Here is a 27,804-nt window from a genome sequence, read left to right on the forward strand (position 1 = left end):
GCACAGGAGTCTTCACTGAGAGATTTGACTGTCATGGCTCCGTGCAGTTTGCAGGCCTCGGGTGCAAAAATCAACACACTCACAAGCTTGATTTGACTTTTGAGCCTGGGAACCTTTTTAGCCGTTAACGTGAACTTGGGAGTCTCATGCGGTTTTTCAGACTCCCCGTGGTCAGTAAGCAAGTTTCCAGGCTCTAGGGCTGCCAATACAGCTTTTGCCAGCGTTTATGAAATCCTGCCACCAGCTGTGACTCTGGCCTCCAAGAAAAAGCTTCATTTCACCTTTTCGACGCCCAGGAGTCTTCACTGTGAGATTTGGAATCTCATTTTGGGTTTTTTTGTTGCTGCAGTTTGCAGGTCCCGAGAGCAAAAATGGACCATGACCCCTCAACAAGCTAGTTTTTTTTTTTTTTTTTTTTTTTTTCTTTTGAGCCTGGGAGCCTTGCTCGACGTGACGGTGAGCTTAGGTGTCTCATGTGGTTTTTTAGACTCCTTGCAGTTTGCAGGTCTCGGATGCAAAAATCAACCCTGAACAAGCTAGAGTTAACTTTTGAGCCTGGGAGCTTTGCTAGACGTGAGGGTGATGTTAGGAGTCTCATGTGGTTTTTTAGACTCCTTGCAGTTTCAGGTCTCGGATGCAAAAATCAACCCTGAACAAGCTAGAGTTAACTTTTGAGCCTGGGAGCTTTGCTAGACATGAGGGTGAGCTTATTAGTCTCATGTGGTTTTTTAGACTTCATGCAGTTTGCAGCTTGATTTGACTTTTGAGCCTGGGAACCTTTTTAAGGTGAGTTTGGGAGTCTCATGCGGTTTTTCAGACTCCCCGTGGTCAGTAAGCACGTTTCCAGGTTCTAGGGATGCCAATACAGCTTTTCCCAGCGTTTTTGAAATCCTGCCAACAGTGACTCTAGCCTAGGCTTCATATCACCTTTTCGACGCTCAGGATTCTTTACTGTGAGATTTGCACTCTCATTTGTTTTTTTTTCCTCCCTGCAGTTTGCAGGCATCACGGGCAAAAATAAACCATGACCTCTCACAAGCTTGTTTTACGTGACGGTGAGCTTTAGTAGTCTCATGTGTGTTTTGAGGCCCCTTGCAGTTTGCAGGTCTCGGATGCAAAAACTCAACCTGAACAAGCTTGATTTGACTTTTGAGCCTGGGAAACTTTTTAGACGTAAGGTGAGCTTCGGAGTCTCATGCGGTTTTTCAGACTCCCGTTGGTCAGTAAGCATGCTTCCAGGTTCTAGAGCTTCAATACAGCTTTTGCCAGCGTTTATGAAATCCTGCCACCAACTGTGACTGTGGCCTCCATGAAAAAGCTTGATTTCACCTTTTCGACGCCCAGCAGTCTTCACTGTGAGATTTGGACTCTCATTGTGATTTTTTTGGCTGCTGCAGTTTGCAGGCCCCGAGAGCAAAAATGGACCATGACCCCTCAAAAAGCTATTTTTTTTTTTTTTTGACTTTTGAGCCTGGGAGCCTTGCTAGACGTGACGGTGAGCTCAGGAGTCTCATGTGGTTTTTGAGACTTCTTGCAGTTTGCAGCTTGATTTGACTTTTGAGCCTGGGAACCTTTTTAGACGTTAAGGTGAGCTGGGAGTCTCAAATGGTTTTTCGGACTCCCCGCAGTCAGTAAGCACGTTTCCAGGCTCTAGGCCTGCCAATTCAGTGTTTGCAAACGTTTTTGAAATACTTCCACATAGTGACTCTGGCCTACATTAACAAGTATTTCACCTTTTCGCCGCACAGGAGTCTTCACTGAGAGATTTGACTGTCATGGCTCCGTGCAGTTTGCAGGCCTCGGGTGCAAAAATCAACACACTCACAAGCTTGATTTGACTTTTGAGCCTGGGAACCTTTTTAGCCGTTAACGTGAACTTGGGAGTCTCATGCGGTTTTTCAGACTCCCCGTGGTCAGTAAGCAAGTTTCCAGGCTCTAGGGCTGCCAATACAGCTTTTGCCAGCGTTTATGAAATCCTGCCACCAGCTGTGACTCTGGCCTCCATGAAAAAGCTTCATTTCACCTTTTCGACGCCCAGGAGTCTTCACTGTGAGATTTGGAATCTCATTTTGGTTTTTTTTGTTGCTGCAGTTTGCAGGTCCCGAGAGCAAAAATGGACCATGACCCCTCAACAAGCTAGTTTTTTTTTTTTTTTTTTTTTCTTTTCAGCCTGGGAGCCTTGCTAGACGTGAGGGTGAGCTTAGGAGTCTCATGTGGTGTTTTAGACTCCTTGCAGTTTGCAGGTCTCGGATGCAAAAATCAACCCTGAACAAGCTAGAGTTAACTTTTGAGCCTGGGAACCTTTTTAGACGTTAAGGTGAGCTTCGGAGTCTCATGCGGTTTTTCAGACTCCCCGTGGTCAGTAAACGCGTTTCCAGGTTCTAGGGCTTCCAATACAGCTTTTGCCAGGGTTTATGAAATCCTGCCACCAACTGTGACTCTGGCCTCCATGAAAAAGCTTCATTTCACCTTTTCGACGCCCAGGAGTCTTCACTGTGAGATTTGGACTCTCATTGTGATTTTTTGGGCTGCTGCAGTTTGCAGGCCCCGTGAGCAAAAATGGACCATGACCCCTAAAAAGCTAGTTTTTATCTTTTTTTTTTTTTTTTTTTTTTTGACATTTGAACCTGGGAGCCTTGCTGGACGTGACGGTGGGCTTAGGAGTCTCATGTGGCTTTTGAGACTTCTTGCAGTTTGCAGCTTGATTTGACTTTTGAGCCTGGGAACCTTTTTAGACGTTAAGGTGAGCTGGGAGTCTCAAACGGTTTTTCGGACTCCCCGCAGTCAGTAAGCAAGTTTTCAGGCTCTAGGCCTGCCAATTCAGCGTTTGCAAGCGTTTTTGAAATACTTCCACATAGTGACTCTGGCCTACATTAACAAGTATTTCACCTTTTCGCCGCACAGGAGTCTTCACTGAGAGATTTGACTGTCATGGCTCCGTGCATTTTGCAGGCCTCGGGTGCAAAAATCAACACACTCACAAGCTTGATTTGACTTTTGAGCCTGGGAACCTTTTTAGCCGTTAAGGTGAGCTTGGGAGTCTCATGCGGTTTTTCAGACTCCCCGTGGTCAGTAAGCAAGTTTCCAGGCTCTAGGGCTGCCAATACAGCTTTTGCCAGCGTTTATGAAATCCTGCCACCAGCTGTGACTCTGGCCTCCATGAAAAAGCTTCATTTCACCTTTTCGACGCCCAGGAGTCTTCACTGTGAGATTTGGAATCTCATTTTGGGTTTTTTAATTGCTGCAGTTTGCAGGTCCCGAGAGCAAAAATGGACCATGACCCCTCAACGAGCTAGTTTTTTTTTTTTTTTTTTTTTTTCTTTTGAGCCTGGGAGCCTTGCTCGACGTGACGGTGAGCTTAGGTGTCTCATGTGGTTTTTTAGACTCCTTGCAGTTTGCAGGTCTCGGATGCAAAAATCAACCCTGAACAAGCTAGAGTTAACTTTTGAGCCTGGGAGCTTTGCTAGACGTGAGGGTGATGTTAGGAGTCTCATTTGGTTTTTTAGACTCCTTGCAGTTTCAGGTCTCGGATGCAAAAATCAACCCTGAACAAGCTAGAGTTAACTTTTGAGCCTGGGAGCTTTGCTAGACATGAGGGTGAGCTTAGGAGTCTCATGTGGTTTTTTAGACTTCATGCAGTTTGCAGCTTGATTTGACTTTTGAGCCTGGGAACCTTTTTAAGGTGAGTTTGGGAGTCTCATGCGGTTTTTCAGACTCCCCGTGGTCAGTAAGCACGTTTCTAGGTTCTAGGGCTGCCAATACAGCTTTTCCCAGCGTTTTTGAAATCCTGCCAACAGTGACTCTAGCCTAGGCTTCATATCACCTTTTCGACGCTCAGGATTCTTTACTGTGAGATTTGCACTCTCATGTGTTTTTTTTTTCCTCCCTGCAGTTTGCAGGCATCACGGGCAAAAATAAACCATGACCTCTCACAAGCAAGCTTGTTTTACATGACGGTGAGCTTTAGTAGTCTCATGTGTGTTTTGAGGCCCCTTGCAGTTTGCAGGTCTCGGATGCAAAAACTCAACCTGAACAAGCTTGATTTGACTTTTGAGCCTGGGAAACTTTTTAGACGTAAGGTGAGCTTCGGAGTCTCATGCGGTTTTTCAGACTCCCGTTGGTAGTAAGCATGTTTCCAGGTTCTAGAGCTTCAATACAGCTTTTGCCAGCGTTTATGAAATCCTGCCACCAACTGTGACTGTGGCCTCCATGAAAAAGCTTGATTTCACCTTTTCGACGCCCAGCAGTCTTCACTGTGAGATTTGGACTCTCATTGTGATTTTTTTGGCTGCTGCAGTTTGCAGGCCCCGAGAGCAAAAATGGACCATGACCCCTCAAAAAGCTATTTTTTTTTTTTTTTTTTTTTTGACTTTTGAGCCGGGGAGCCTTGCTAGACGTGACTGTGAGCTCAGGAGTCTCATGTGGTTTTTGAGACTTCTTGCAGTTTGCAGCTTGATTTGACTTTTGAGCCTGGGAACCTTTTTAGACGTTAAGGTGAGCTGGGAGTCTCAAATGGTTTTTCGGACTCCCCGCAGTCAGTAAGCACGTTTCCAGGCTCTAGGCCTGCCAATTCAGTGTTTGCAAACGTTTTTGAAATACTTCCACATAGTGACTCTGGCCTACATTAACAAGTATTTCACCTTTTCGCCGCACAGGAGTCTTCACTGAGAGATTTGACTGTCATGGCTCCGTGCAGTTTGCAGGCCTCGGGTGCAAAAATCAACACACTCACAAGCTTGATTTGACTTTTGAGCCTGGGAACCTTTTTAGCCGTTAACGTGAACTTGGGAGTCTCATGCGGTTTTTCAGACTCCCCGTGGTCAGTAAGCAAGTTTCCAGGCTCTAGGGCTGCCAATACAGCTTTTGCCAGCGTTTATGAAATCCTGCCACCAGCTGTGACTCTGGCCTCCATGAAAAAGCTTCATTTCACCTTTTCGACGCCCAGCAGTCTTCACTGTGAGATTTGGAATCTCATTTTGGGTTTTTTAGTTGCTGCAGTGTGCAGGTCCCGAGAGCAAAAATGGACCATGACCCCTCAACAAGCTAGTTTTTTTTCTTTTTTTTTTTTGCTAGACGTGACGGTGAGCTTAGGAGTCTCATGTGGTTTTTTAGACTCCTTGCAGTTTGCAGGTCTCGGATGCAAAAATCAACCCTGAACAAGCTAGAGTTAACTTTTGAGCCTGGGAACCTTTTAAGACGTTAAGGTGAGCTTCGGAGTCTCATGCGGTTTTTCAGACTCCCCGTGGTCAGTAAACGCGTTTCCAGGTTCTAGGGCTTCCAATACAGCTTTTGCCAGGGTTTATGAAATCCTGCCACCAACTGTGACTCTGGCCTCCATGAAAAAGCTTCATTTCACCTTTTTCGACGCCCAGGAGTCTTCACTGTGAGATTTGGAATCTCATTTTGGGTTTTTTAGTTGCTGCAGTTTGCAAGGTCCCGAGAGCAAAAATGGACCATGACCCCTCAACAAGCTATTTTTTTTTCTTTTTTTTTTTTTTTCTTTTGAGCCTGGGAGCCTTGCTATACGTGACGGTGAGCTTAGGAGTCTCATGTGGTTTTTTAGACTCCTTGCAGTTTGCAGGTCTCGGATGCAAAAATCAACCCTGAACAAGCTAGAGTTAACTTTTGAGCCTGGGAGCTTTGCTAGACGTGAGGGTGATGTTAGGAGTCTCATGTGGTTTTTTAGACTCCTTGCAGTTTGCAGGTCTCGGATGCAAAAATCAACCCTGAAAAAGCTAGAGTTAACTTTTGAGCCTGGGAGCTTTGCTAGACGTGAGGGTGAGCTTAGGAGTCTCATGTGGTTTTTGAGACTTCTTGCACTTTGCAGCTTGATTTGACTTTTGAGCCTGGGAACCTTTTGAGACGTTAAGGTGAGCTTGGGAGTCTCATGCGGTTTTTCAGACTCCCGTTGGTCAGTAAGCAAGTTTCCAGGTTCTAGGGCTTCCAATACAGCTTTTGCCAGCGTTTATGAAATCCTGCCACCAACTGTGACTCTGGCCTCCATGAAAAAGCTTCATTTCACCTTTTCGACGCCCAGGAGTCTTCACTGTGAGATTTGGACTCTCATTGTGATTTTTTTGGCTGCTGCAGTTTGCAGGCCCCGAGAGCAAAAATGGACCATGACCGCTCAAAAAGCTAGTTTTTTTTTTTTTTTTTACTTTTGAACCTGGGAGCCTTGCTGGACGTGACGGTGGGCTTAGGAGTCTCATGGGGTTTTTGAGACTTCTTGCAGTTTGCAGCTTGATTTGACTTTTGAGCCTGGAAACCTTTTGAGACGTTAAGGTGAGCTTCGGAGTCTCATCCGGTTTTTCAGACTCCCGTTGGTCAGTAAGCAAGTTTCCAGGTTCTAGGGCTTCCAATACAGCTTTTTCCAGCGTTTATGAAATCCTGCCACCAACTGTGACTCTGGCCTCCATGAAAAAGCTTCATTTCACTTTTTCGACGCCCAGGAGTCTTCACTGTGAGATTTGGACTCACATTGTGATTTTTTTGACTGCTGCAGTTTGCAGGACCCGGGGGCAAAAATGGACCATGACCCCTCAAGAAGCTATTTTTTTTTAATTTTTTTTTTTTACTTTTGATCCTGGGAGCCTTGCTAGACGTGACGGTGAGCTTAGGAGTCTCATGTGGTTTTTTAGACTCCCGTTGGTCAGTAAGCAAGTTTCCAGGTTCTAGGGCTTCCAATACAGCTTTTGCCAGCGTTTATGAAATCCTGCCACCAACTGTGACTCTGGCCTCCATGAAAAAGCTTCATTTCACCTTTTCGACGCCCAGGAGTCTTCACTGTGAGATTTGGACTCTCATTGTGATTTTTTTGGCTGCTGCAGTTTGCAGGCCTCGAGAGCAAAAATGGACCATGACCGCTCAAAAAGCTAGTTTTTTTTTTTTTTTTTTTTTACTTTTGAACCTGGGAGCCTTGCTGGACGTGACGGTGGGCTTAGGAGTCTCATGTGGTTTTTGAGACTTCTTGCAGTTTGCAGCTTGATTTGACTTTTGAGCCTGGGAACCTTTTTAGACGTTAAGGTGAGCTTCGGAGTCTCATGTGGTTTTTTAGACTCCTTGCAGTTTGCAGGTCTCGGATGCAAAAATCAACCCTGAAGAAGCTAGAGTTAACTTTTGAGCCTGGGAACCTTTTAAGACGTTAAGGTGAGCTTCGGAGTCTCATGCGGTTTTTCAGACCCCCCGTGGTCAGTAAACGCGTTTCCAGGCTCTTAGGGCTGCCAATACAGCTTTTGCCAGCGCTTATGAAATCCTGCCACCAACTGTGACTCTGGCCTCCATGAAAAAGCTTCATTCCACCTTTTCGACGCCCAGGAGTCTTCACTGTGAGATTTGGAATCTCATTTTGGGTTTTTTTGTTGCTGCAGATTGCAGGTCCCGAGAGCAAAAATGGACCATGACCCCTCAACAAGCTAGTTTTTTTTTTTTTTTTTTTTTCTTTTGAGCCTGGGAGCCTTGCTAGACGTGAGGGTGAGCTTAGGAGTCTCATGTGGTGTTTTAGACTCCTTGCAGTTTGCAGGTCTCGGATGCAAAAATCAACCCTGAACAAGCTAGAGTTAACTTTTGAGCCTGGGAACCTTTTTAGACGTTAAGGTGAGCTTCGGAGTCTCATGCGGTTTTTCAGACTCCCCGTGGTCAGTAAACGCGTTTCCAGGCTCTTAGGGCTGCCAATACAGCTTTTGCCCGCGTTTTTGAAATCATGCCACCAACTGTGACTCTGGCCTCCATGAAAAAGCTTCATTTCACCTTTCCGACGCCCAGGAGTCTTCACTGTGAGATTTGGACTCACATTCTGATTTTTTTGACTGCTGCAGTTTGCAGGACCCGGGGGCAAAAATGGACCATGACCCCTCAAGAAGCTTTTTTTTTTTTTTTTTTTTTGACTTTTGAGCCTGGGAGCCTTGCTAGACGTGACGGTGAGCTTAGGAGTCTCATGTGGTTTTTTAGACTTCATGCAGTTTGCAGCTTGATTTGACTTTTGAGCCTGGGAACCTTTTTAAGGTGAGTTTGGGAGTCTCATGCGGTTTTTCAGACTCCCCGTGGTCAGTAAGCACGTTTCCAGGTTCTAGGGCTGCCAATACAGCTTTTCCCAGCGTTTTTGAAATCCTGTCGACGCTCAGGAGTCTTCACTGTGAGATGTGGACTCTCATGTAGTTTTTTTGGCTGCTGCAGTTTGCAGGCCCCGAGAGCAAAACTGGACCATGACCGCTCAACAAGCTAGTTTTTTAAAAAATTTTTTTTTTTACTTTTGAGCCTGGGAGCCTTGCTAGACGTGACGGTGAGCTTAGGAGTAAAAACCAAAGGAAATGATGGATGGAGTGTTGAACATTGCAAGCACTCACCCCCAGTCAACTGATCTGGGTTTAATCCATCACTGTTCTTTAGCCCACTCTGCCACCCCAGTTCAGACATGGCCATATGCAAATCAGTCTGACCCTGTGCCTCATGGGAACAGTCCAGCCCAAACTGCCAAGCCATGTCTTCCCTGGACCGGAAACAAGCTTCCTAGGACCGGTTTCTGGCATTTCAGCCGTCTTCAGCCAGGCTTGCTTGAATCCAGTGGCAAAGTGAGCAAGGGACTCACGTCTGAGCATACCCTGCCAACTTATGGCGAACAAAGCAAAAACCAAAGGAAATGATGGATGGAGTGTTGAACATTGCAAGCACTCACCCCCAGTCAACTGATCTGGGTTTAATCCATCACTGTTCTTTAGCCCACTCTGCCACCCCAGTTCAGACATGGCCATATGCAAATCAGTCTGACCCTGTGCCTCATGGGAACAGTCCAGCCCAAACTGCCAAGCCATGTCTTCCCTGGACCGGAAACAAGCTTCCTAGGACCGGTTTCTGGCATTTCAGCCGTCTTCAGCCAGGCTTGCTTGAATCCAGTGGCAAAGTGAGCAAGGGACTCACGTCTGAGCATACCCTGCCAACTTATGGCGAACAAAGCAAAAACCAAAGGAAATGATGGATGGAGTGTTGAACATTGCAAGCACTCACCCCCAGTCAACTGATCTGGGTTTAATCCATCACTGTTCTTTAGCCCACTCTGCCACCCCAGTTCAGACATGGCCATATGCAAATCAGTCTGACCCTGTGCCTCATGGGAACAGTCCAGCCCAAACTGCCAAGCCATGTCTTCCCTGGACCGGAAACAAGCTTCCTAGGACCGGTTTCTGGCATTTCAGCCGTCTTCAGCCAGGCTTGCTTGAATCCAGTGGCAAAGTGAGCAAGGGACTCACGTCTGAGCAAACCCTGCCAACTTATGGCGAACAAAGCAAAAACCATTTGTCACCCCGAGTGGGAAGGGTATGCCCAGACGTGGGTCCCTTGCTCTCCATGCCACTGGAAATCAAGCAAGCCTGGCTGAAGATGGCTGTAATGCCAGAAACCGGTCCTAGGATGCTTGTTTCCAGTCCAGGGAGGACCTGGCTTGGCAGTTCGGGCTGGACTGTTCCCATGAGGCACAGGGTCAAGACTGATTTGCATATGGCTGGGTTCAAACTGGAATGGCATGGAGAGCAAAAAAACGATGGATTTAGGCCCAGATCTCTGTACTGGGGTGAATGTATGACATTGTTCTGCATTCTGTCCATCAATTGTTGTTTTTGCAGGTGAGCTTAGGAGTCTCATGTGGTTTTTGAGACTCCTTGCAGTTTGCAGGTCTCGGATGCAAAAATCAACCCTGAACAAACTTGATTTGACTTTTGAGCCTGGGAACCTTTTTAGACGTTAAGGTGAGCTTCGGAGTCTCATGCGGTTTTTCAGACACCCCATGGTCAGTAAGCACGTTTCTAGGCTCTAGGGCTGCCAATACAGCTTTTGCCAGCGTTTTTGAAATCCTGCCATCAACTGTGACTCTGGTCTCCGTTTTAAAAAGCTTAATTTCAACTTTTCGATGCCCAGGAGTCTTCACTGTGAGATGTGGACTCTCATGTGTTTTTTTTGCTCCCAGCAGTTTGCAGGCCTCATGGGCAAAAATAGACCATGACCCCTCACAAGCTTGGTTTTTTTGTTTTTTTTGTTTGACTTTTGAGCCTGGGAGCCTTGTTAGATGTGACGGTGAGCTTAAGAGTCTCATGTGGTTTTTGAAGCTCCTTGCAGTTTGCAGGCCTCAGGTGCAAGAATCAACACTCAACAAGCTTGATTTGCTCTGGCCTACTGGTTAAGGTCTTAACTCTTACTCTGGCCTAATAGCTATGGTCTTAACTCTTACTCTGGCCTAATAGCTATCGTCTTAGACTCGTACGCTGGCCTAATGGTTAAGGTCTTAGAATCGTACTATGGCCTACTGGTTAAGGTCTTAACTCTTACTCTGGCCTACTGGTTAAGGTCTTAACTCTTACTCTGGCCTAATGGTTAAGGTCTTAACTCTTACTCTGGCCTAATAGCTAAGGTCTTAGACTCGTACTATGTCCTACAGGTTAAGGTCTTAACTCGTACTCTGGCCTACAGGTTAAGGTCTTAACTCTTACTCTGGCCTACAGGTTAAGGTCTTAACTCTTACTCTGGCCTAATAGCTAAGGTCGTAACTCTTACTCTGGCCTAATGGTTAAGGTCTTAACTCTTACTCTGGCCTACTGTTTAAGGTCTTAACTCTTACTCTGGCCTAATAGCTAAGGTCTCAGACTTGTACTCTGGCCTAATGGTTAAGGTCTTAACTCTTACTCTGGCCTACTGTTTAAGGTCTTAACTCTTACTCTGGCCTCATAGCTAAGGTCTTAGACTCTTACTCTGGCCTACTGGTTAAGGTCTTAACTCTTACTCTGGCCTACTGGTTAAGGTCGTAACTCTTACTCTGGCCTAATAGCTAAGGTCTTAACTCTTACTCTGGCCGACTGGTTAAGGTCTTAACTCTTACTTTCGCCTACTGGTTAAGGTCGTAACTCTTACTCTGGCCTAATAGCTAAGGTCTTAGACTCGTACTCTGGCCTACTGGTTAAGGTTGTAACTCTTACTCTGGCCAAATAGCTAAGGTCTTAGACTCGTATCCTGGCCTATTGGTTAAGGTCTTAACTCTTACTCTGGCCTAAAAGCTAAGGTCTTAGACTCGTACTCTGGCCTAATGGTTAAGGTCTTAACTCTTTCTCTGGCCTAATAGCTAAGGTCTTAGACTCGTACTCTGGCCTAATAGCTAAGGTCTTAGACTCGTACTCTGGCCTTACTGTTAAGGTCTTAACTCTTACTCTGGCCTAATGTTTAAGGTCTTATCTCTTACTCTGGCCTACTGGTTAAGGTCTTAACTCTTACTCTGGCCTAATGGTTAAGGTCTTAACTCTTACTCTGGACTACTGGTTAAGGTCTTAACTCGTACTCTGGCCTAATAGCTAAGGTCTTAGACTTGTACTCTGGCCTAATGGTTAAGGTCTTAACTCTTACTCTGGACTAATAGCTAAGGTCTTAACTCTTACTCTGGCCTACTGGTTAAGGTTTTAACTCTTACTCTGGCCTAATAGTTAAGGTCTTAGAGTCGTACTCTGGCCTACTGGTTAAGGTCTTAACACTTACTCTGGCCTACTGGTTAAGGTCTTAACTCTTACTCTGGCCAAATAGCTAAGGTCTTAGACTCGTACTATGTCCTACAGGTTAAGGTCTTAACTCATACTCTGGCCTACAGGTTAATGTCTTTACTCTTACTTTGGCCTACAGGTTAAGGTCTTAACTCTTACTCTGGCCTACAGGTTAAGGTCTTAACTCTTACTCTGGCCTACAGGTTAAGGTCTTAACTCTTACTCTGGCCTAATAGCTAAGGTCTTAACTCTTACTCTGGCCTAATAGCTAAGGTCTTAGACTCGTACTCTGGCCTAATGGTTAAGGTCCTAACTCTTACTCTGGCCTAATGGTTAAGGTCTTAACTCTTACTCTGGCTTAATAGCTAAGGTCTTAGACTCGTACTATTGCCTAATGGTTAAGGTCTTAACTCTTACTCTGGCCTAATAGCTATGGTCTTAACTCTTACTCTAGCCTAATAGCTAAAGTCTTAGACTCGTACTCTGGCCTAATGGTTAAGGTCTTAACTCTTACTCTGGCCTAATGGTTAAGGTCTTAACTCTTACTCTGGCCTACTGGTGGTTAAGGATTTAATTCTTACTCTGGCCCAATGGCAAAGGTCTTAGACTCGTCCTCTGGCCTAATAGCTAAGGTCTTAACTCCTACTCCAGCCTAATAGCTAATGTCTTAGACTCGAACTCTGGCCTAATGGTTAAGGTCTTAACTCTTACTCTGGCCTACAGGTTAAGGTCTTAACTCTTACTCTGGCCTACTGGTTAAGGTCTTAACTCTTACTCTGGCCTACTGGTTAAGGTCTTAACTCTTACTCTGGCCTAATAGCTAAGGTCTTAACTCTTACTCTGGCCTAATAGCTAAGGTCTTAGACTCGTACTCTGGCCTAATGGTTAAGGTCTTAACTCTTACTCTGGCCTAATGGTTAAGGTCTTAGACTCGTACTCTGGCCTACTGGTTAAAGTCTTAACTCTTACTCTGGCCTTATAGCTAAGGTCTTAACTCTTACTCTGGCCTACTGGTTAAGGTCTTCACTCTTACTCTGGACTACTGATTAAGGTCTTAACTCTTACTCTGGCCTACTGGTTAAGGTCTTAACTCTTACTCTGGCCTACTGGTTAAGGTCTTAACTCTTACTCTGGCCTAATAGCTAAGGTCTTAGACTCGTACTCTGGCCTAATGGTTAAGGTCTTAACTCTTACTCTGGCCTAATGGTTAAGGTCTTAGATTCGTACTCTGGCCTAATGGTTAAGATCATAACTCTTACTCTAGCCTACTGGTTAAGGTCTTAACTCTGACTCTGGCCTAATAGCTATCGTCTTAGACTCGTACGCTAGCCTACTGGTTAAGGTCTTAACTCTTAAACTGGCGTAATAGCTAAGGTCTTAGACTCGTACTCTGGCCTACTGGTTAAGGTCTTAACTCTTACTATGGCCTACAGGTTATGGTCTGTACTCTTACTCTGGCCTAATAGCTAATGTCTTAACTCTTACTCTGGCCTAATAGCCAAGGTCTTAGACTTGTACTCTGGCCTAATGGTTAAGGTCTTAACTCTCACTCTGCCCTAATAGCTAAGGTCTTAACTCTTACTCTGGCCTACTGGTTAAGGTCTTAACTCTTACTCTGGCCTAATAGCTAAGGTCTTAGACTCATACTCTGGCCTAATGGTTAAGGTCTTAACTCTTACTCTGGCCTAATGGTTAAGGTCTTAGACTCGTACTCTGGCCTAATGGTTAAGATCATAACTCTTACTCTAGCCTACTGGTTAAGGTCTTAACTCTTACTCTGGCCTAATAGCTATCGTCTTAGACTCGTACGCTGGCCTAATGGTTAAGGTCTTAGACTCGTACTCTGGCCTACTGGTTAAGGTCTGAACTCTTACTCTGGCCTACTCGTTAAGGTCTTAGCTCTTACTCTGGCCTACTGGTTAAGGTCTTCACTCTTACTCTGGACTACTGATTAAGGTCTTAACTCTTACTCTGGCCTAATAGCTAAGGTCTTAGACTCGTACTCTGGCCTTCTGGTTAAGGTCTTAACTCTTACTCTGGCCTACTCGTTAAGGTCTTAACTCTTACTCTGGCCTAATAGCTAAGGTCTTAGACTCGTACTCTGGCCTAATGGTTAAGGTCTTAACTCTTACTCTGGCCTACTGGTTAATGTCTTAACACTTACTCTGACCTAATAGCTAAGGTCTTAACTCTTACTCTGGCCTACTGGTTAAGGTCTTCACTCTTACTCTGGACTACTGATTAAGGTCTTAACTCTTACTCTGGCCTACTGGTTAAGGTCTTAACTCTTACTCTGGCCTACTGGTTAAGGTCTTAACTCTTACTCTGGCATAATAGCTAAGGTCTTAGAATCGTACTATGGCCTACTGGTTAAGGTCTTAACTCTTACTCTGGCCTACTGGTTAAGGTCTTAACTCTTAAACTGGCGTAATAGCTAAGGTCTTAGACTCGTACTCTGGCCTACTGGTTAAGGTCTTAACTCTTACTATGGCCTACAGGTTATGGTCTTTACTCTTACTCTGGCCTAATAGCTAATGTCTTAACTCTTACTCTGGCCTAATAGCTAAGGTCTTCACTCTTACTCTGGACTACTGATTAAGGTCTTAACTCTTACTCTGGCCTAATGGTTAAGGTCTTAACTCTCACTCTGGCCTAATAGCTAAGGTCTTAACTCTTACTCTGGCCTACTGGTTAAGGTCTTAACTCTTACTCTGGCCTAATAGCTAAGGTCTTAGACTTGTACTTTGTTCTACAGGTTAAGGTCTTAACTCTTACTCTGGCCTACTGGTTAAGGTCTTAACTCTTATTCTGGCCTAATAGCTAAGGTCTTAGACTCGTACTCTGGCCTAATAGCTAAGGTCTTAACTCTTACTCTGGCCTAATAGCTAAGGTCTTAACTCGTATTCTGGCCTACTGGTTAAGGTCTTAACTCTTACTCTGGCCTAATAGCTAAGGTCTTAACTCTTACCCTGGCCTAATAGCTAAGGTCTTAGACTCGTACTCTGGCCTAATGGTTAAGGTCTTAACTCTTACTCTGGCCTAATAGCTAAGGTCTTAGACTTGTACTTTGGCCTACAGGTTAAGGTCGTAACTCTTACTCTGGCCTACTGGTTAAGGTCTTAACTCTTATTCTGGCCTAATAGCTAAGGACTTAGACTCGTACTCTGGCCTAATAGCTAAGGTTTTAACTCTTACTCTGGCCTAATAGCTAAGGTCTTAACTCGTATTCTGGCCTACTGGTTAAGGTCTTAACTCTTACTCTGGCCTAATAGCTAAGGTCTTAACTCTTACTCTGGCCTAATAGCTAAGGTCTTAGACTCGTACTCTGGCCTAATGGTTAAGGTCTTAACTCTTACTCTGGCCTACTGGTTAATGTCTTAACTCTTACTCTGGCCTAATAGCTAAGGTCTTAGACTCGTACTCTGGCCTAATGATTAAGGTTTTAACTCTTACTCTGGCCTACTGGTTAAGGTCTTAACTCTTACTCTGGCCTACTGGTTAAGGTATTAACTCTTTCTCTGGCCTAATAGCTAAGGTCTTAGACTTGTACTCTGGCCTAATAGCTAAGGTCTTAACTCTTACTCTGGCCTAATGTTTAAGGTCTCATCTCTTACTCTGGCCTACTGCTTAAGGTCTTAACTCTTACTCTGGCCTAATGGTTAAGGTCTTAACTCTTACTCTGGCCTACTGGTTAAGGTCTTAACTCTTACTCTGGCCTAATAGCTAAGGTCTCAGACTTGTACTCTGGCCTAATGGTTAAGGTCTTAACTCTTACTCTGGCCTACTGTTTAAGGTCTCAACTCTTACTCTGGCCTCATAGCTAAGGTCTTAGACTCTTACTCTGGCCTACTGGTTAAGGTCTTAACTCTTACTCTGGCCTCCTGGTTAAGGTCGTAACTCTTACTCTGGCCTAATAGCTAAGGTCTTAACTCTTACTCTGGCCGACTGGTTAAGGTCTTAACTCTTACTCTGGCCTACTGGTTAAGGTCGTAACTCTTACTCTGGCCTAATAGCTAAGGTCTTAGACTCGTACTCTGGCCTACTGGTTAAGGTTGTAACTCTTACTCTGGCCAAATAGCTAAGGTCTTAGACTCGTACTCTGGCCTATTGGTTAAGGTCTTAACTCTTACTCTGGCCTACTGGTTAATGTCTTAACTCTTACTCTGGCCTAATAGCTAAGGTCTCAGACTTGTACTCTGGCCTAATGGTTAAGGTCTTAACTCTTACTCTGGCCTACTGTTTAAGGTCTTAACTCTACTCTGGCCTCATAGCTAAGGTCTTAGACTCTTACTCTGGCCTACTGGTTAAGGTCTTAACTCTTACTCTGGCCTACTGGTTAAGGTCGTAACTCTTACTCTGGCCTTATAGCTAAGGTCTTAAATCTTACTCTGGCCGACTGGTTAAGGTCTTAACTCTTACTCTGGCCTACTGGTTAAGGTCATAACTCTTACTCTGGCCTAAAAGCTAAGGTCTTAGACTCGTACTCTGGCCTAATGGTTAAGGTCTTAACTCTTTCTCTGGCCTAATAGCTAAGGTCTTAGACTCGTACTCTGGCCTAATAGCTAAGGTCTTAGACTCGTACTCTGGCCTTACTGTTAAGGTCTTAACTCTTACTCTGGCCTAATGTTTAAGGTCTTATCTCTTACTCTGGCCTACTGGTTAAGGTCTTAACTCTTACTCTGGCCTAATGGTTAAGGTCTTAACTCTTACTCTGGACTACTGGTTAAGGTCTTAACTCGTACTCTGGCCTAATAGCTAAGGTCTTAGACTTGTACTCTGGCCTAATGGTTAAGGTCTTAACTCTTACTCTGGCCTAATAGCTAAGGTCTTAACTCTTACTCTGGCCTACTGGTTTAGGTTTTAACTCTTACTCTGGCCTAATAGTTAAGGTCTTAGAGTCGTACTCTGGCCTACTGGTTAAGGTCTTAACACTTACTCTGGCCTACTGGTTAAGGTCTTAACTCTTACTCTGGCCTAATAGCTAAGGTCTTAGACTCATACTCTGGCCTAATGGTTAAGGTCTTAACTCTTACTCTGGCCTAATGGTTAAGGTCTTAGACTCGTACTCTGGCCTAATGGTTAAGATCATAACTCTTACTCTAGCCTACTGGTTAAGGTCTTAACTCTTACTCTGGCCTAATAGCTATCGTCTTAGACTCGTACGCTGGCCTAATGGTTAAGGTCTTAACTCTTACTCTGGCCTACTGGTTAAGGTCTTAACTCTTACTCTGGCCTACTCGTTAAGGTCTTAACTCTTACTCTGGCCTACTGGTTAAGGTCTTCACTCTTACTCTGGACTACTGATTAAGGTCTTAACTCTTACTCTGGCCTAATAGCTAAGGTCTTAGACTCGTACTCTGGCCTTCTGGTTAAGGTCTTAACTCTTACTCTGGCCTACTCGTTAAGGTCTTAACTCTTACTCTGGCCTAATAGCTAAGGTCTTAGACTCGTACTCTGGCCTAATGGTTAAGGTCTTAACTCTTACTCTGGCCTACTGGTTAATGTCTTAACACTTACTCTGACCTAATAGCTAAGGTCTTAACTCTTACTCTGGCCTACTGGTTAAGGTCTTCACTCTTACTCTGGACTACTGATTAAGGTCTTAACTCTTACTCTGGCCTACTGGTTAAGGTCTTAACTCTTACTCTGGCCTACTGGTTAAGGTCTTAACTCTTACTCTGGCATAATAGCTAAGGTCTTAGAATCGTACTATGGCCTACTGGTTAAGGTCTTAACTCTTACTCTGGCCTACTGGTTAAGGTCTTAACTCTTAAACTGGCGTAATAGCTAAGGTCTTAGACTCGTACTCTGGCCTACTGGTTAAGGTCTTAACTCTTACTATGGCCTACAGGTTATGGTCTTTACTCTTACTCTGGCCTAATAGCTAATGTCTTAACTCTTACTCTGGCCTAATAGCTAAGGTCTTAGACTTGTACTCTGGCCTAATGGTTAAGGTCTTAACTCTCACTCTGGCCTAATAGCTAAGGTCTTAACTCTTACTCTGGCCTACTGGTTAAGGTCTTAACTCTTACTCTGGCCTAATAGCTAAGGTCTTAGACTTGTACTTTGTTCTACAGGTTAAGGTCTTAACTCTTACTCTGGCCTACTGGTTAAGGTCTTAACTCTTATTCTGGACTAATAGCTAAGGTCTTAGACTCGTACTCTGGCCTAATAGCTAAGGTCTTAACTCTTACTCTGGCCTAATAGCTAAGGTCTTAACTCGTATTCTGGCCTACTGGTTAAGGTCTTAACTCTTACTCTGGCCTAATAGCTAAGGTCTTAACTCTTACCCTGGCCTAATAGCTAAGGTCTTAGACTCGTACTCTGGCCTAATGGTTAAGGTCTTAACTCTTACTCTGGCCTAATAGCTAAGGTCTTAGACTTGTACTTTGGCCTACAGGTTAAGGTCGTAACTCTTACTCTGGCCTACTGGTTAAGGTCTTAACTCTTATTCTGGCCTAATAGCTAAGGACTTAGACTCGTACTCTGGCCTAATAGCTAAGGTTTTAACTCTTACTCTGGCCTAATAGCTAAGGTCTTAACTCGTATTCTGGCCTACTGGTTAAGGTCTTAACTCTTACTCTGGCCTAATAGCTAAGGTCTTAACTCTTACTCTGGCCTAATAGCTAAGGTCTTAGACTCGTACTCTGGCCTAATGGTTAAGGTCTTAACTCTTACTCTGGCCTACTGGTTAATGTCTTAACTCTTACTCTGGCCTAATAGCTAAGGTCTTAGACTCGTACTCTGGCCTAATGATTAAGGTTTTAACTCTTACTCTGGCCTACTGGTTAAGGTCTTAACTCTTACTCTGGCCTACTGGTTAAGGTATTAACTCTTTCTCTGGCCTAATAGCTAAGGTCTTAGACTCGTACTCTGGCCTAATAGCTAAGGTCTTAACTCTTACTCTGGCCTAATGTTTAAGGTCTCATCTCTTACTCTGGCCTACTGGTTAAGGTCTTAACTCTTACTCTGGCCTAATGGTTAAGGTCTTAACTCTTACTCTGGCCTACTGGTTAAGGTCTTAACTCTTACTCTGGCCTAATAGCTAAGGTCTCAGACTTGTACTCTGGCCTAATGGTTAAGGTCTTAACTCTTACTCTGGCCTACTGTTTAAGGTCTCAACTCTTACTCTGGCCTCATAGCTAAGGTCTTAGACTCTTACTCTGGCCTACTGGTTAAGGTCTTAACTCTTACTCTGGCCTACTGGTTAATGTCGTAACTCTTACTCTGGCCTAATAGCTAAGGTCTTAACTCTTACTCTGGCCGACTGGTTAAGGTCTTAACTCTTACTCTGGCCTACTGGTTAAGGTCGTAACTCTTACTCTGGCCTAATAGCTAAGGTCTTAGACTCGTACTCTGGCCTACTGGTTAAGGTTGTAACTCTTACTCTGGCCAAATAGCTAAGGTCTTAGACTCGTACTCTGGCCTATTGGTTAAGGTCTTAACTCTTACTCTGGCCTACTGGTTAAGGTCTTAACTCTTACTCTGGCCTAATAGCTAAGGTCTCAGACTTGTACTCTGGCCTAATGGTTAAGGTCTTAACTCTTACTCTGGCCTACTGTTTAAGGTCTTAACTCTTACTCTGGCCTCATAGCTAAGGTCTTAGACTCTTACTCTGGCCTACTGGTTAAGGTCTTAACTCTTACTCTGGCCTACTGGTTAAGGTCGTAACTCTTCCTCTGGCCTTATAGCTAAGGTCTTAAATCTTACTCTGGCCGACTGGTTAAGGTCTTAACTCTTACTCTGGCCTACTGGTTAAGGTCGTAACTCTTACTCTGGCCTAAAAGCTAAGGTCTTAGACTCGTACTCTGGCCTAATGGTTAAGGTCTTAACTCTTTCTCTGGCCTAATAGCTAAGGTCTTAGACTCGTACTCTGGCCTAATAGCTAAGGTCTTAGACTCGTACTCTGGCCTTACTGTTAAGGTCTTAACTCTTACTCTGGCCTAATGTTTAAGGTCTTATCTCTTACTCTGGCCTACTGGTTAAGGTCTTAACTCTTACTCTGGCCTAATGGTTAAGGTCTTAACTCTTACTCTGGACTACTGGTTAAGGTCTTAACTCGTACTCTGGCCTAATAGCTAAGGTCTTAGACTTGTACTCTGGCCTAATGGTTAAGGTCTTAACTCTTACTCTGGCCTAATAGCTAAGGTCTTAACTCTTACTCTGGCCTACTGGTTTAGGTTTTAACTCTTACTCTGGCCTAATAGTTAAGGTCTTAGAGTCGTACTCTGGCCTACTGGTTAAGGTCTTAACACTTACTCTGGCCTACTGGTTAAGGTCTTAACTCTTACTCTGGCCTAATAGCTAAGGTCTTAGACTCGTACTATGTCCTACAGGTTAAGGTCTTAACTCATACTCTGGCCTACAGGTTAATGTCTTTACTCTTACTTTGGCCTACAGGTTAAGGTCTTAACTCTTACTCTGGCCTACAGGTTAAGGTCTTAACTCTTACTCTGGCCTAATAGCTAAGGTCTTAACTCTTACTCTGGCCTAATAGCTAAGGTCTTAGACTCGTACTCTGGCCTAATGGTTAAGGTCCTAACTCTTTCTCTGGCCTAATGGTTAAGGTCTTAACTCTTACTCTGGCCTAATAGCTAAGGTCTAAGACTCGTACTATTGCCTAATGGTTAAGGTCTTAACTCTTACTCTGGCCTAATAGCTATGGTCTTAACTCTTACTCTAGCCTAATAGCTAAAGTCTTAGACTCGTACTCTGGCCTAATGGTTAAGGTCTTAACTCTTACTCTGGCCTACTGGTTAAGGTCTTAACTCTTACTCTGGCCTAATAGCTAAGGTCTTAGACTCGTACTCTGGCCTAATGGTTAAGGTCTTAACTCTTACTCTGGCCTAATGGTTAAGGTCTTAGATTCGTACTCTGGCCTAATGGTTAAGATCATAACTCTTACTCTAGCCTACTGGTTAAGGTCTTAACTCTGACTCTGGCCTAATAGCTATCGTCTTAGACTCGTACGCTGGCCTAATGGTTAAGGTCTTAGAATCGTACTATGGCCTACTGGTTAAGGTCTTAACTCTTACTCTGGCCTACTGGTTAAGGTCTTAACTCTTAAACTGGCGTAATAGCTAAGGTCTTAGACTCGTACTCTGGCCTACTGGTTAAGGTCTTAACTCTTACTATGGCCTACAGGTTATGGTCTGTACTCTTACTCTGGCCTAATAGCTAATGTCTTAACTCTTACTCTGGCCTAATAGCTAAGGTCTTAGACTTGTACTCTGGCCTAATGGTTAAGGTCTTAACTCTCACTCTGGCCTAATAGCTAAGGTCTTAACTCTTACTCTGGCCTACTGGTTAAGGTCTTAACTCTTACTCTGGCCTAATAGCTAAGGTCTTAGACTCATACTCTGGCCTAATGGTTAAGGTCTTAACTCTTACTCTGGCCTAATGGTTAAGGTCTTAGACTCGTACTCTGGCCTAATGGTTAAGATCATAACTGTTACTCTAGCCTACTGGTTAAGGTCTTAACTCTTACTCTGGCCTAATAGCTATCGTCTTAGACTCGTACGCTGGCCTAATGGTTAAGGTCTTAACTCTTACTCTGGCCTAATAGCTAAGGTCTTAACTCTTACTCTGGCCTAATAGCTAAGGTCTTAGACTCGTACTCTGGCCTACTGGTTAAGGTCTTAACTCTTACTCTGGCCTACTCGTTAAGGTCTTAACTCTTACTCTGGCCTACTGGTTAAGGTCTTCACTCTTACTCTGGACTACTGATTAAGGTCTTAACTCTTACTCTGGCCTACTGGTTAAGGTCTTAACTCTTACTCTGGCATAATAGCTAAGGTCTTAGAATCGTACTATGGCCTACTGGTTAAGGTCTAAACTCTTACTCTGGCCTACTGGTTAAGGTCTTAACTCTTAAACTGACGTAATAGATAAGGTCTTAGACTCGTACTCTGGCCTACTGGTTAAGGTCTTAACTCTTACTATGGCCTACAGGTTATGGTCTTTACTCTTACTCTGGCCTAATAGCTAATGTCTTAACTCTTACTCTGGCCTAATAGCTAAGGTCTTAGACTTGTACTCTGGCCTAATGGTTAAGGTCTTAACTCTCACTCTGGCCTAATAGCTAAGGTCTTAACTCTTACTCTGGCCTACTGGTTAAGGTCTTAACTCTTACTCTGGCCTAATAGCTAAGGTCTTAGACTTGTACTTTGTTCTACAGGTTAAGGTCTTAACTCTTACTCTGGCCTACTGGTTAAGGTCTTAACTCTTATTCTGGCCTAATAGCTAAGGTCTTAGACTCGTACTCTGGCCTAATAGCTAAGGTCTTAACTCTTACTCTGGCCTAATAGCTAAGGTCTTAACTCGTATTCTGGCCTACTGGTTAAGGTCTTAACTCTCACTCTGGCCTAAAAGCTAAGGTCTTAACTCTTACCCTGGCCTAATAGCTAAGGTCTTAGACTCGTACTCTGGCCTAATGGTTAAGGTCTTAACTCTTACTCTGGCCTAATAGCTAAGGTCTTAGACTTGTACTTTGGCCTACAGGTTAAGGTCTTAACTCTTACTCTGGCCTACTGGTTAAGGTCTTAACTCTTATTCTGGCCTAATAGCTAAGGACTTAGACTCGTACTCTGGCCTAATAGCTAAGGTTTTAACTCTTACTCTGGCCTAATAGCTAAGGTCTTAACTCGTATTCTGGCCTACTGGTTAAGGTCTTAACTCTTACTCTGGCCTAATAGCTAAGGTCTTAACTCTTACTCTGGCCTAATAGCTAAGGTCTTAGACTCGTACTCTGGCCTAATGGTTAAGGTCTTAACTCTTACTCTGGCCTACTGGTTAATGTCTTAACTCTTACTCTGGCCTAATAGCTAAGGTCTTAGACTCGTACTCTGGCCTAATGATTAAGGTCTTAACTCTTACTCTGGCCTACTGGTTAAGGTTTAACTCTTACTCTGGCCTACTGGTTAAGGTATTAACTCTTTCTCTGGCCTAATAGCTAAGGTCTTAGACTCGTACTCTGGCCTACTGGTTAATGTCTTAACTCTTACTCTGGCCTAATAGCTAAGGTCTTAGACTCGTACACTGGCCTAATGATTAGGGTCTTAACTCGTATTCTGGCCTACTGGTTAAGGTCTTAACTCTTTCTCTGGCCTAATAGCTAAGGTCTTAACTCTTACTCTGGCCTAATAGCTAAGGTCTTAGACTCGTACTCTGGCCTAATGGTTAAGGTCTTAACTCTTACTCTGGCCTACTGGTTAATGTCTTAACTCTTACTCTGGCCTAATAGCTAAGGTCTTAGACTCGTACTCTGGCCTAATGATTAAGGTCTTAACTCTTACTCTAGCCTACTGGTTAAGGTCTTAACTCTTACTCTGGCCTACTGGTTAAAGTCTTAACTCTTACTCTGGCCTAATACCTAAGGTCTTAGACTCTTACTCTGGCCTACTGGTTAAGGTCTTAACTCTTACTCTGGCCTACTGGTTAAGGTCGTAACTCTTACTCTGGCCTTATAGCTAAGGTCTTAAATCTTACTCTGGCCGACTGGTTAAGGTCTTAACTCTTACTCTGGCCTACTGGTTAAGGTCGTAACTCTTACTCTGGCCTAAAAGCTAAGGTCTTAGACTCGTACTCTGGCCTAATGGTTAAGGTCTTAACTCTTTCTCTGGCCTAATAGCTAAGGTCTTAGACTCGTACTCTGGCCTAATAGCTAAGGTCTTAGACTCGTACTCTGGCCTACTGGTTAAGGTCTTAACTCTTACTCTGGCCTACTGGTTAATGTCTTAACTCTTACTCTGGCCTAATAGCTAAGGTCTTAGACTCGTACTCTGGCCTAATGATTAAGGTCTTAACTCTTACTCTAGCCTACTGGTTAAGGTCTTAACTCTTACTCTGGCCTACTGGTTAAAGTCTTAACTCTTACTCTGGCCTAATACCTAAGGTCTTAGACTCTTACTCTGGCCTACTGGTTAAGGTCTTAACTCTTACTCTGGCCTACTGGTTAAGGTCGTAACTCTTACTCTGGCCTTATAGCTAAGGTCTTAAATCTTACTCTGGCCGACTGGTTAAGGTCTTAACTCTTACTCTGGCCTACTGGTTAAGGTCGTAACTCTTACTCTGGCCTAAAAGCTAAGGTCTTAGACTCGTACTCTGGCCTAATGGTTAAGGTCTTAACTCTTTCTCTGGCCTAATAGCTAAGGTCTTAGACTCGTACTCTGGCCTAATAGCTAAGGACTTAGACTCGTACTCTGGCCTAATAGCTAAGGTTTTAACTCTTACTCTGGCCTAATAGCTAAGGTCTTAACTCGTATTCTGGCCTACTGGTTAAGGTCTTAACTCTTACTCTGGCCTAATAGCTAAGGTCTTAACTCTTACTCTGGCCTAATAGCTAAGGTCTTAGACTCGTACTCTGGCCTAATGGTTAAGGTCTTAACTCTTACTCTGGCCTACTGGTTAATGTCTTAACTCTTACTCTGGCCTAATAGCTAAGGTCTTAGACTCGTACTCTGGCCTAATGATTAAGGTCTTAACTCTTACTCTGGCCTACTGGTTAAGGTTTAACTCTTACTCTGGCCTACTGGTTAAGGTATTAACTCTTTCTCTGGCCTAATAGCTAAGGTCTTAGACTCGTACTCTGGCCTACTGGTTAATGTCTTAACTCTTACTCTGGCCTAATAGCTAAGGTCTTAGACTCGTACTCTGGCCTAATGATTAGGGTCTTAACTCGTATTCTGGCCTACTGGTTAAGGTCTTAACTCTTACTCTGGCCTAATAGCTAAGGTCTTAACTCTTACTCTGGCCTAATAGCTAAGGTCTTAGACTCGTACTCTGGCCTAATGGTTAAGGTCTTAACTCTTACTCTGGCCTACTGGTTAATGTCTTAACTCTTACTCTGGCCTAATAGCTAAGGTCTTAGACTCGTACTCTGGCCTAATGATTAAGGTCTTAACTCTTACTCTAGCCTACTGGTTAAGGTCTTAACTCTTACTCTGGCCTACTGGTTAAAGTCTTAACTCTTACTCTGGCCTAATACCTAAGGTCTTAGACTCTTACTCTGGCCTACTGGTTAAGGTCTTAACTCTTACTCTGGCCTACTGGTTAAGGTCGTAACTCTTACTCTGGCCTTATAGCTAAGGTCTTAAATCTTACTCTGGCCGACTGGTTAAGGTCTTAACTCTTACTCTGGCCTACTGGTTAAGGTCGTAACTCTTACTCTGGCCTAAAAGCTAAGGTCTTAGACTCGTACTCTGGCCTAATGGTTAAGGTCTTAACTCTTTCTCTGGCCTAATAGCTAAGGTCTTAGACTCGTACTCTGGCCTAATAGCTAAGGTCTTAGACTCGTACTCTGGCCTTACTGTTAAGGTCTTAACTCTTACTCTGGCCTAATGTTTAAGGTCTTATCTCTTACTCTGGCCTACTGGTTAAGGTCTTAACTCTTACTCTGGCCTAATGGTTAAGGTCTTAACTCTTACTCTGGACTACTGGTTAAGGTCTTAACTCGTACTCTGGCCTAATAGCTAAGGTCTTAGACTTGTACTCTGGCCTAATGGTTAAGGTCTTAACTCTTACTCTGGCCTAATAGCTAAGGTCTTAACTCTTACTCTGGCCTACTGGTTTAGGTTTTAACTCTTACTCTGGCCTAATAGTTAAGGTCTTAGAGTCGTACTCTGGCCTACTGGTTAAGGTCTTAACACTTACTCTGGCCTACTGGTTAAGGTCTTAACTCTTACTCTGGCCTAATAGCTAAGGTCTTAGACTCGTACTATGTCCTACAGGTTAAGGTCTTAACTCATACTCTGGCCTACAGGTTAATGTCTTTACTCTTACTTTGGCCTACAGGTTAAGGTCTTAACTCTTACTCTGGCCTACAGGTTAAGGTCTTAACTCTTACTCTGGCCTAATAGCTAAGGTCTTAACTCTTACTCTGGCCTAATAGCTAAGGTCTTAGACTCGTACTCTGGCCTAATGGTTAAGGTCCTAACTCTTTCTCTGGCCTAATGGTTAAGGTCTTAACTCTTACTCTGGCCTAATAGCTAAGGTCTAAGACTCGTACTATTGCCTAATGGTTAAGGTCTTAACTCTTACTCTGGCCTAATAGCTATGGTCTTAACTCTTACTCTAGCCTAATAGCTAAAGTCTTAGACTCGTACTCTGGCCTAATGGTTAAGGTCTTAACTCTTACTCTGGCCTACTGGTTAAGGTCTTAACTCTTACTCTGGCCTAATAGCTAAGGTCTTAGACTCGTACTCTGGCCTAATGGTTAAGGTCTTAACTCTTACTCTGGCCTAATGGTTAAGGTCTTAGATTCGTACTCTGGCCTAATGGTTAAGATCATAACTCTTACTCTAGCCTACTGGTTAAGGTCTTAACTCTGACTCTGGCCTAATAGCTATCGTCTTAGACTCGTACGCTGGCCTAATGGTTAAGGTCTTAGAATCGTACTATGGCCTACTGGTTAAGGTCTTAACTCTTACTCTGGCCTACTGGTTAAGGTCTTAACTCTTAAACTGGCGTAATAGCTAAGGTCTTAGACTCGTACTCTGGCCTACTGGTTAAGGTCTTAACTCTTACTATGGCCTACAGGTTATGGTCTGTACTCTTACTCTGGCCTAATAGCTAATGTCTTAACTCTTACTCTGGCCTAATAGCTAAGGTCTTAGACTTGTACTCTGGCCTAATGGTTAAGGTCTTAACTCTCACTCTGGCCTAATAGCTAAGGTCTTAACTCTTACTCTGGCCTACTGGTTAAGGTCTTAACTCTTACTCTGGCCTAATAGCTAAGGTCGTAGACTCATACTCTGGCCTAATGGTTAAGGTCTTAACTCTTACTCTGGCCTAATGGTTAAGGTCTTAGACTCGTACTCTGGCCTAATGGTTAAGATCATAACTCTTACTCTAGCCTACTGGTTAAGGTCTTAACTCTTACTCTGGCCTAATAGCTATCGTCTTAGACTCGTACGCTGGCCTAATGGTTAAGGTCTTAACTCTTACTCTGGCCTAATAGCTAAGGTCTTAACTCTTACTCTGGCCTAATAGCTAAGGTCTTAGACTCGTACTCTGGCCTACTGGTTAAGGTCTTAACTCTTACTCTGGCCTACTCGTTAAGGTCTTAACTCTTACTCTGGCCTACTGGTTAAGGTCTTCACTCTTACTCTGGACTACTGATTAAGGTCTTAACTCTTACTCTGGCCTACTGGTTAAGGTCTTAACTCTTACTCTGGCCTACTGGTTAAGGTCTTAACTCTTACTCTGGCATAATAGCTAAGGTCTTAGAATCGTACTATGGCCTACTGGTTAAGGTCTAAACTCTTACTCTGGCCTACTGGTTAAGGTCTTAACTCTTAAACTGACGTAATAGCTAAGGTCTTAGACTCGTACTCTGGCCTACTGGTTAAGGTCTTAACTCTTACTCTGGCCTACTGGTTAAGGTCTTAACTCTTACTCTGGCATAATAGCTAAGGTCTTAGAATCGTACTATGGCCTACTGGTTAAGGTCTTAACTCTTACTCTAGCCTACTGGTTAAGGTCTTAACTCTTAAACTGGCGTAATAGCTAAGGTCTTAGACTCGTACTCTGGCCTACTGGTTAAGGTCTTAACTCTTACTATGGCCTACAGGTTATGGTCTTTACTCTTACTCTGGCCTAATAGCTAATGTCTTAACTCTTACTCTGGCCTAATAGCTAAGGTCTTAGACTTGTACTCTGGCCTAATGGTTAAGGTCTTAACTCTCACTCTGGCCTAATAGCTAAGGTCTTAACTCTTACTCTGGCCTACTGGTTAAGGTCTTAACTCTTACTCTGGCCTAATAGCTAAGGTCTTAGACTTGTACTTTGTTCTACAGGTTAAGGTCTTAACTCTTACTCTGGCCTACTGGTTAAGGTCTTAACTCTTATTCTGGACTAATAGCTAAGGTCTTAGACTCGTACTCTGGCCTAATAGCTAAGGTCTTAACTCTTACTCTGGCCTAATAGCTAAGGTCTTAACTCGTATTCTGGCCTACTGGTTAAGGTCTTAACTCTTACTCTGGCCTAATAGCTAAGGTCTTAACTCTTACCCTGGCCTAATAGCTAAGGTCTTAGACTCGTACTCTGGCCTAATGGTTAAGGTCTTAACTCTTACTCTGGCCTAATAGCTAAGGTCTTAGACTTGTACTTTGGCCTACAGGTTAAGGTCGTAACTCTTACTCTGGCCTACTGGTTAAGGTCTTAACTCTTATTCTGGCCTAATAGCTAAGGACTTAGACTCGTACTCTGGCCTAATAGCTAAGGTTTTAACTCTTACTCTGGCCTAATAGCTAAGGTCTTAACTCGTATTCTGGCCTACTGGTTAAGGTCTTAACTC

The sequence above is a fragment of the Triturus cristatus genome, chromosome 4_2 (genome assembly GCF_964204655.1).
Source record: "Triturus cristatus chromosome 4_2, aTriCri1.1, whole genome shotgun sequence".
Taxonomy (NCBI): domain Eukaryota; kingdom Metazoa; phylum Chordata; class Amphibia; order Caudata; family Salamandridae; genus Triturus; species Triturus cristatus.